Source organism: Myotis davidii, unplaced genomic scaffold (genome assembly GCF_000327345.1).
Source record: "Myotis davidii unplaced genomic scaffold, ASM32734v1 scaffold1331, whole genome shotgun sequence".
In the NCBI taxonomy this organism is placed as follows: Eukaryota; Metazoa; Chordata; class Mammalia; order Chiroptera; family Vespertilionidae; genus Myotis; species Myotis davidii.
Genome location: NW_006282666.1, coordinates 29,808 through 39,311, shown reverse-complemented (window position 1 = coordinate 39,311; position 9,504 = coordinate 29,808). Strand labels below are relative to the sequence as shown.

General features: G+C 41.9%; 1 pseudogene; it reads right to left on the bottom strand.

The window, feature by feature from the left end:
- Window positions 1-5,954: 5,954 nt before the first annotated feature.
- On the bottom strand, window positions 5,955-7,254 carry LOC102769549 (annotated as a pseudogene).
- Window positions 7,255-9,504: the final 2,250 nt, after the last annotated feature.

The following is a 9,504-nucleotide window of genomic DNA, read 5'->3' as shown; positions in this document are numbered from 1 at the left end:
CACAGAGAGGAAGGGAGAGGGATAGAGAGTTAGAAACATCAATGAGAGAGAAACATTGATCAGCTGCCTCCTGCACACTCCCTACTGAGTATCTGCCTGCAACCAAGGTACATGCCTTTGATGGCAATCGAACCTGGGACCCTTGAGTCTGCAAGCTGACGCTCTATCCACTGAGCCAAACCAGTTAGGGCATTGAACCCTTCTTGATGCTGGGACAAGAACCCCAGCAAGAGGGAAGGGGTTTGGGGCCTGTGTGAAAATGTGAAGCAATTAAGTAAAGAAAGAAAAAAAACCCCATAGACACAGACAGTGGTATGGTGATTGTCAGAGGGAAGGAGAGTGGAGGAGATAAAAGTGAGTAAAGAGGAGATAAATGGTGATAGAGACTTGACTTGGGGTAATAATCACACCATATAATAAACAGATGATGTATTGTAGAATTATATACCAATATAACCCCAATAAATTCAATTGAAAATAAATAATGTAAATAAACAAATAAACTAGGAAGCTGATCTGACATCTGATTCTATAATCAAATAACAAAAAATATTGGTCTTCAATTAATCTGGGCTGAAGGAAGAAAGTTGAGCACAAGGGTCAGAGAGTGATTCGATTTGTTAAAAGTACAAAGCAACAAAAATCCAATAGGATTGTGAAAGTGTTTCTTGAAACACAGAGTTAAATTTGCAGATTCATAATTATTTATATCAAGAAATACATTATAGGGATTTGAACACAGTGGCCAACAGGACAGCAGGGAGGGAGGGAGTGTGACAGAGTAAAGGAGTGAGAAGTTAATGTGCGGACCTGTGTGGTGGGTGTATGTGTGGATCACTAAGGGACGAAATATATCTCAAGAGTCCCAGGGACTGCAGACTGGGCTCTCCTCGATGGGGAGCCCATGCTACCACTGCGGGCATTCCCAGGCTGGTGCAGCTTTAGCGTGTAATGCACACCACCTTGTTGAGGGAGCAATAGAGGCCAGTAGTGCTGCCACACCAATATCCAGACCGACATCGGACACCAACCTTGGACCTGTGCAAGGGAGGCACTTGCCAGCCCTAACCCCTGTGGAACCACTACAATGCCCCAGGCAGTGTACAACATGGTACTGCACCCTGGGTCCCAGCCATCTGCAGTGAGCACACAGTGGAGAGACCTCCTGAGCTGCACCTCCTTGCTGGAGCCCAAACGCAGTGTCCCAGGATCCTGGGCTTCAGGTTCCCATGCTGTGAGTGCAAGCCAGGGTACACCACACTGCACTCTATCTCTGGTCCCAGTACAGAGCCACAGCCCAGTGCATGCCTCACCCCCATCACAGACAGAGCCTTCGGGACTGCGCCAACTCCAATCCCTGGGACAGAGAGAGCCGTCGCCCAGCACACTGGTGAGACCTGGTGTGTCCAGCCACAGGTCACTGGACTGCACTGTAAGTGTGCTGCCAGAGGGACCTAGGGCACCATCCTGACTTGGGTCTGGGGCTGCACAGTGAATTGCATGCCAGAGGGCTCTGGGTCCCCACAAGGAGTCCCAGAGGAACTGTACACACACTCCCCCAACCCCAAGAATCTTAAAGGACAACTGAGGGACCAGAACCATAGGAAAAGAGGGTACAACTCAGAGCAGAGACAATAAATGTGTGAAACTTAAGGCAGACCATGCCCCTAAGCTAGAAAGTCCTGGATCATTGGACCACAAGGATCTTTAACCCCTCAGACGTCAAGCAGGAAGCCCAGGGCCAGAAAGAGACAGCAAAAATGGAGGGAAAAAGAAACAACCCCAAAAGAATGAAAAAGAAGGATTACCAGGAAAGGAACTAAATGAAATGTAAGCAAGTAATATGTCAGAGAAAGAATTCACAGTAAGGGTCATAAACTTCCTAAACCTGCTGTATGAGAAGATCAACAACATATGTAAGAATAAAGAGGAAATGAAAAATGACATAGCTACAATAAGGAACACAATGGAAGGTTTCAACAATAGCCTAAAAGAAACAGAAGACAGAACCAGTGAGTTAGAAGACAGGGTAGAAAAACACCCAATGAGAACAGCAATTGGAGAAAAAATTAGAAAGCAGGAGGAGAGCTAAAGAAAGTTTTGGGACAACATGAAATGAAGCAACATCCATATAATAAGGGTGCGAGGACGACAAAAAGAGGAACAATAATTAGAAAACCTATTTGAAGTAATAATGACAGAAAAGTTCCCTGATTCGGGGAAGAAAATAGTCACACAAGCACAGAAAGTGTCCAACATGATGAACCTAAAAAGACACACACCAAGACACATCATAATTACAATGGCAAATGTTAATGACAAAGAGAGAATAAGAAAGTTACATACGAGGTATCACCTATTAGGCTATTAAATGATTTATCAACAGAAACACATCAGGCCAGAAAGGAATGGAAGGAAGTATACAAAGTGATGTAAAGCAAGGGACTGAATCCAAAAATACTCTATCCAACAAGGGTATCATTCAAAATTGTGGGGGAAATCAGGAGCTTCACAGACAAAAATAGGCTAAGGGAGTTTATTACTACTAAGCCAGCAATGCAAGAAATGCTAAAGAGACTGTTGTGAAAAGAAGAAATAGAAAGGGAAGAAGAAACACAGGCATAAAGAACAAAAATGGTTAAAAACAAGTACTTATTACTAATAACTTTAAAAGTAAATGGATTAAATGCTTTAATCAAAATACATCAGTTGGCTGATTTGATAAGAAAACATGACCCATATATATGCTGTTTACAAGAGACCAAACTGAGAACAGAGATTCCCTCACAGACTGAAAATGAAGAGATGGGAAAAATGTTTTCAGACAAATGGAAATGTAAAACAAAGCTTTGGTAGCAATACTTATATCTGGCAAAATAGACCTCAAAGTGAAGACCACACCAAGAGATAAGGAAGGCCACTTCATAATACTAAAGGGGTCAGTACAACAAGAATATATAACGCTGGTAAACATATGTGCCCTAATACAGGAGCATCAAAATATATAAAAAAAAACCTACTGGAAGATATCAATGGTGAGATCCACAGCAATACAATAATAACTGGGGACTTTAACACCTCATTTACATCACTGGATAAACCTTCTAGACAAAAAATCAAAAAAGAAACACCAATCCTAAACTACTCACTAGATCAGATGGAACTAATTGACATCTTCAGAACATTTCACCCCAAAACTACAGAATATGCATTCATCTCAAGTGCACACGGGACATTTTCAAAGATAGACCACATATTGGGACACAGGCAAACTCATCAAATTCAAGAAGATTGAAATCATACCAATCATCTTCTCAGATTACAATGGCAAAAATTAGAAATCAATGAAATGGACGTATTACTGGAAAAATACAATCTTCCAAAACTCAATTAGAAAAATGTTTTAAAAAATCTGAATAGGCTGATAACTATGGAGGAAATTAAAGCAATGAATAAAAAACAAAAACAAAAAAACAAACAAAAAACTTCCAGCAAACAAAAGCCTTGGACTGGACAGCTTCACAGGGGAGTTTTATCAAGCATCCCAAGAAGAACTAAAACCTACCCTCCTCAGATTATTCCAAAAAATTCAAGTCGAAGGAACACTTCCAAACTCTTTCTATGAAGCCAGCATTACCCTAATCTAAAAATCAGATAAAGACACTACAAAGAAAGAGAATTACAGGCCAATATCCCTGATGAACATATATGCTAAAAATCCTCAACAAAATTCTAGCAAATTGGATCCAACATTACATCAGAAAGATCATACACTATGACCAAGTGGGATTTATTCTGGGGATGCAAGGATACAATATCCACAAGTCAATAAACGGGATACATCATATAAACAAATTGAGAAACAAAAATCACATAATCATAAGAATTGATGCAAAAAAAGCAATGTGAGTGTACATAATGCTGGAAAATTATACTCTGGAAAATTGTTGAAATGGTAAATTTCTATACACCAATAATGAACTTACAGAAAGAGAGACTAAAAGAGCAATCCCATTTACTATCACACCAAAAAATTTAAGATACCTAGGAATAAACTTGACTAAGGAGGTAAAAAAACCTATATGCGGAAAACTACAGGACACTGAAAATGGAGATAGAGGAAGACATAAACAGATGGAAGAACATACCATGTTCATGGATTGGTAGAATCAACATCATCAAGATGTCCACACTACCCAAAGCAATCTACAGATTCAATGCACTCTCCATTAAAATACCAATGGCATATTTCACAGACCTAGATCGAACTATCCCAAAAATTTATCTGGAATAAAAAAAGACCCCAAATACCTGCAGCAATCCTTTATGAACAAAGTAGGAGGGACCTCAATGCCAGACATCAAGCTGTATTACAAAGACACTGGTCTCAAAACTGCCTGGTACTGGCACAAGAACAGACATATAGATGAATGAAACAGAACAGAGAATCCAGAAATTGACCCAAACCATTATGCTCAATTAATATTTGACAAAGGAGGCAAAGACATACAATGGAATCAAGACAGCCTCTTAAATAAATGGTGTTGGGAAAATTGGACAGATACATGCAAAAAAAATGAAACTAGGTCACCAACTTATACCATACACAAAAATAAACTCAAAATGAATAAAGGACTTAAACATGAAACCATAAAAATACTAGAGGAATTCACAGGCGGCAAAATCTCAGACATATCCTGAAGCAATTTCTTCACTGATGCAGCTCCTAGAGCAATGGAAACTAAAGAGAAAATAAACAAATGGGACTACATCAAAATAAAAAGTTCTTGCACAGCAAAAGAAACCATCAACAAAACAAGAAAGGCCACTGCATGAGAGAACATATTTGCCAATGTTATCTCCACCAAGGGTTTAGTCTCCAATATTTACAAGGAACTCATAGAACTTAACAAAAGGAAGATAAACAACCCAATAAAAAAATGGGCAATGGACCTAAATAGATACTTTTCAAAAGAAGACATAAGGAAGGTCAAGAGACATATCAAAACATGCTCAAAGTCACTAATCATCCAAGAAATGCAAGTCAAAACGAAATGCGGTACCATCTCACATCTGTGAGAATGACTATCATCAACAAATCAACAAAGACAAGTGCTGGAGAGGATGTGGAGAAAAAGGAACCCTAGTTCACTGCTGGTGGGAATGCAGACTGCTGCAGCCACTGTGGAGCACAGTATGGAGTTTCCTCAAAAAACTTAAAATGGGACTCTCATTTGACCCAGTGATCCCACTTCTAGGAATATACCCTCAGAAACTAGAAACACCAATCAGAAAGGATATATGCACTCTTATGTTCCTAGCAGCACAATTTACCATAACTAAGGTTTGGAAACAGCCCAAGTGCCCATCAGTAGATGAGTGGATTAAAAAACTGTGCTACATCTACACAATGGAATACTGTTCTGCGGTAAAATAGAAGGAATTCTTACCATTTTTAGACTTTTGTATGAGCCCCTATTCCAAAAGGTGGCAGCTTATTCACATTGTGGCAAAGACACCTACACGAGCAACATAACTGGGTAAAGTCAGGGCCAAACCGGGCCATTTCCTCATCCAGTCTTTCTGAGGTGCGTGGACAGAACCAAGTCTCAGCTCTTTGCAGGACACTTCCAGAGTTATTTTAAGCCTAAAGGACAGTAGTCTGTCTCCATTCCTGTTTTTTGGAATTTTTTTCATCATTTGATAAAAGGATAGGTACATCGGGGCAATCCTCTGGAGATACAATATTCCAGTTGCACCCATGTGATGACAACAGCACCCCTCAGAGGGAGAGAGCCAACAGATGGGGAGCAGGGAATTCTGAACATCAAAGTGATGACAGAGATGCTAAGCCTTTCCTTCACTCATCTGACACCACTCCTCAGGTGGCCTGCAGGCCGAACATCTGCTGGACCTTTACCACTTGATGTCCTGGCAGGCTGCCCTGGGCCCTGCTAGGTGGTGTGCAGGGCTTCCTGGGCCCAGGGGTGTCACCCCCCCACTCAGCCACTCCAGGTACAGCTCCTGCACATGGGCACTGGTCTCCGGGGGCCCATTAGGATGGCAGCATAGATCTCTTCCATCTGCCACAGCAGTGCCCTATCTGCATGCCAGTCCTCTGCCTGAGCCGGACCCCTGCTGCTTAGGCATCCCCAGTGCAGACCAGGACCTCCACAAAGTGTCAAGGGAAATTGTCCCTCCACAGCTTCAGGACCACTTCTGGATGTTCTGAAAGCCGTAAGCAGCCTCAAAGCATAGTAGAACCTCTCCGTCCCTTTCAAGAGTGAACTCCTGGAAGTCTTTGTTCCTCAGGGTGCAGTAGGTGAGCACCCCCATGTCCTCATTGAACAGCTCCTTGGCCATGTGCCTGAAGATATGCTCCAGGTACTCGTCGGAGCTGGCACCCTCATGGAGCCTCACCTCCTCCTCCTTCATGTCTCCAAACAGATTGTCCATGGCAGCATCACTCGAGGCGAGGTCACTTTGCTCCATTATCTGGACAATTTCACCTGAGGTTAACACTCAGTCAGCACCCTGGGAACTATGTAAAGCTGTGGGAACACCTTCTCCAGTGTCTTGTCATAACACAGGGCCACAATGACATGGAAAATCTTGTCTGGGGACAGGTTCTGCTGTCTGGAGAAGTAATCCTTCACCCATGATCTGCTGGGGAGACTTGGCTGTGCAGAGGTGGGGGGATATGGGGTGACTCAGCACACTCTCTGCATATCAGTCCCAGCCAGGGCAGGCGGAGGTCAGTATGAGTAGCCAGAGCTCTTCCTCACAGTGCTGGCAGTACCAACACACACATTCCTTCTGACTCTCCAGGATGCTGAAGTCCACAGCTATCTTCATGTCAAAGACAGTGCACCCCAAGGCTTTTGAAGAAGCTGTAGAGCCTTCCAGATGCATCAGTGACACTGAGGCTGAATTTAGCAGCAAAATAAGGCAGAGGCACACGGACATTGCCTGCACTTTGTGCTATGAGGTATCACATTTCTTATTAAGGTTCAGAACACAGAAGTCCTTGGTGGTCTGTTGAGAAACTTGGACTCCTTTCTCTATGGTCACATAACTGTCACATGCCAGGCAGTCACTCAGAAATATCTTGGTATCAGCCAACTTATGAAATTCTCCCTTCTCTCCGTTCTCCTGAGCCAGACTCTGGACATTGACTGCAGCATTCTCTTGGTCATCGGTTCTTGTTTTTTTTTTTTTACTGCATTCCTTCTGTGTGCAGTGATCACACTTCATCTGGAGCGGGGCGAGTGGGGGCCAGCTTGAGTGACCTGGAGAAAGCACAGGGAGAGCAATCAGTCACTGCTGGTCGCCTCTGGCGCTGCTGGCAGTATCCTTTCTTTCTTGTGGAGTGTCTAGGTAGGGGAAGTGGCCGCAGTGCCCGAGGCTGAGTTCCAGAATGCCCACAGCGCTGTTGGGATCTTGCCGGAGGTGCTGGTCCATTGGTGCCTGGTCTGTCCTCTGGAGATTGAACCTACAAAGACTACTAAGGAAGCCAGTCCCCAGTTCTGCCCTGCCTTCACCACCTATTGATTGGAGACTGAGGGCCAGGAGTAGGGACCAAGAGGCCTGCCTTCCAGCTGCTCGCCAGTCCCCAGGCCACTCACTCACTCCAGTTCCCTATTAACTATCCCCTGATCAATGGGAGCCTGTGGGCCGAGGGAGGGACCAAGCGGTCTGCCTTCCACCTTCCCACTCAAAATGTTGCTGCTGCCACGGATTCATTGGAGCCTGAGGGACCCCAGGTCGCCCTTAGACATCCCCTGATCAATGGAGCCAGAGGGCCGGGGGATGGACTAGTCATCCGTTCAGTCATTATGGACCCTGGGTTTTTATATATTAGGATAATGAACAACATAAACTGATAAACAAAAACAGATTCAGAGACAGAGAAGCATCAACCAGACCATCAAAACTCAGAGGGAAGGTAGGGAAGGGTGGAGGTAAGGGGGAAAGAACAACCAAAGCACTTGTATGCATGCATATAAGCCTAACCAATGGACACAGACACCAGGGGGGTGAGGGCATGAGTGGGGGGTGGGGGGAAATGGAGTGATAAGGACACATATGTAATACCTTAATCAATAAAGAAAAAAAAGAAAAAAAACAGACATAAATAAGAATAGAGAATTTCGGGAATTAGTTATATCAATAATCTGTACTATGTTGTATTTTTTTTTTGTAAATGTAAAACTTATCCCCAAAATAAAATTTATAAAAAATACAAAAAAAACCCCATAATTTATAATTGAACTATGTGGGGTTAATTTTATGTGTCAACTTGACTGGGTCATGGAGTGCCCAGATACTTGGTCAAATATTATTCTGATAAGTCTGTGAAAGTATTTTGGATGAGATTATTTATTTTGTAGTTGAGTAAAGAAAATTGCACTCCCCAATGGGGTAGGCCTTATTCAATCCCTTGAAGGTCTGAATAGAACAAAAGGCCCAACTTTCTGCAGGTAAGAGGGAATCCTTCCTGCTTGACTGCCTTGAAGGTTGGTTTATTCTAACATTCAAACTGGAGCTGAAACATTGACTCTTCTTTAATCTTAAACCCACCAGCTTTCAGACTAGAATAATACCATCAGCTGTCTTGGTTCTTAGGGTTGCAGCTTCATACTAGAAGTACATCACTGTAACTCCTGTGTCTCCAGCTTTCTGACTGCAGATCATGGGACTTGTCAGTTTCCATAATCATGTGAACCAATTTCTTATCATCTACCATCTATCTCTCTATAAACTATCTATCATCTATTTATCTAAAGGGTGTCCCAAAAATGTATTATGCACTGGAATATGAGTTAGAAAAAATAAAAATTACAGCAGAGAGTCAAAGAGATGGGAAATATAAAAGAAAATTAAAGGGACATGAATAATAAGCAGATTTCATTTATATCTAATCAGAGTTCTAAAGAGAAGAGAAAGAATGGAAAAAGGATTATATTTGCATGAATATAGCTGACTTTTTCAAGATCTTTGAAAAGAATCTCACCCATATTCTACAAACCCAATGAATTCACATTTATACAACATGGTAAAAAGTAGAACATCAAAGATGTAATAGCAGCCAGATTCATTATCTTCAAGGGAACAATATGTGTACTGTCTGCCAATTATTCAACAACAATGGAAGCCAATGACAATGATAGGGCATTTTTGTGATTTGAAAAACATAATTTTCAGTCAGACAAGAACTAAGTGAGTTTATTTCAGCCACTCTTAATTATAGGAAATTACAAAGAATAGATTTCAGGCATAAGAAAAGCAACCCCAGATTGAGTATGTGACATTTGAGAAAGATTTAAATGATATGAATATGTGGATATAATTAAAATATACTAATTATATTAAAATTAATGTATTGTGGAGTTGCAAAAACAACAAAATTGAAATGGAACTATAATAACCTGTGGCAGTAGGTAAATGGAGTTAAAGTGTCCTAAATTTCTTGTATACTCTTAAAAGAGGGAACAGATATTTACT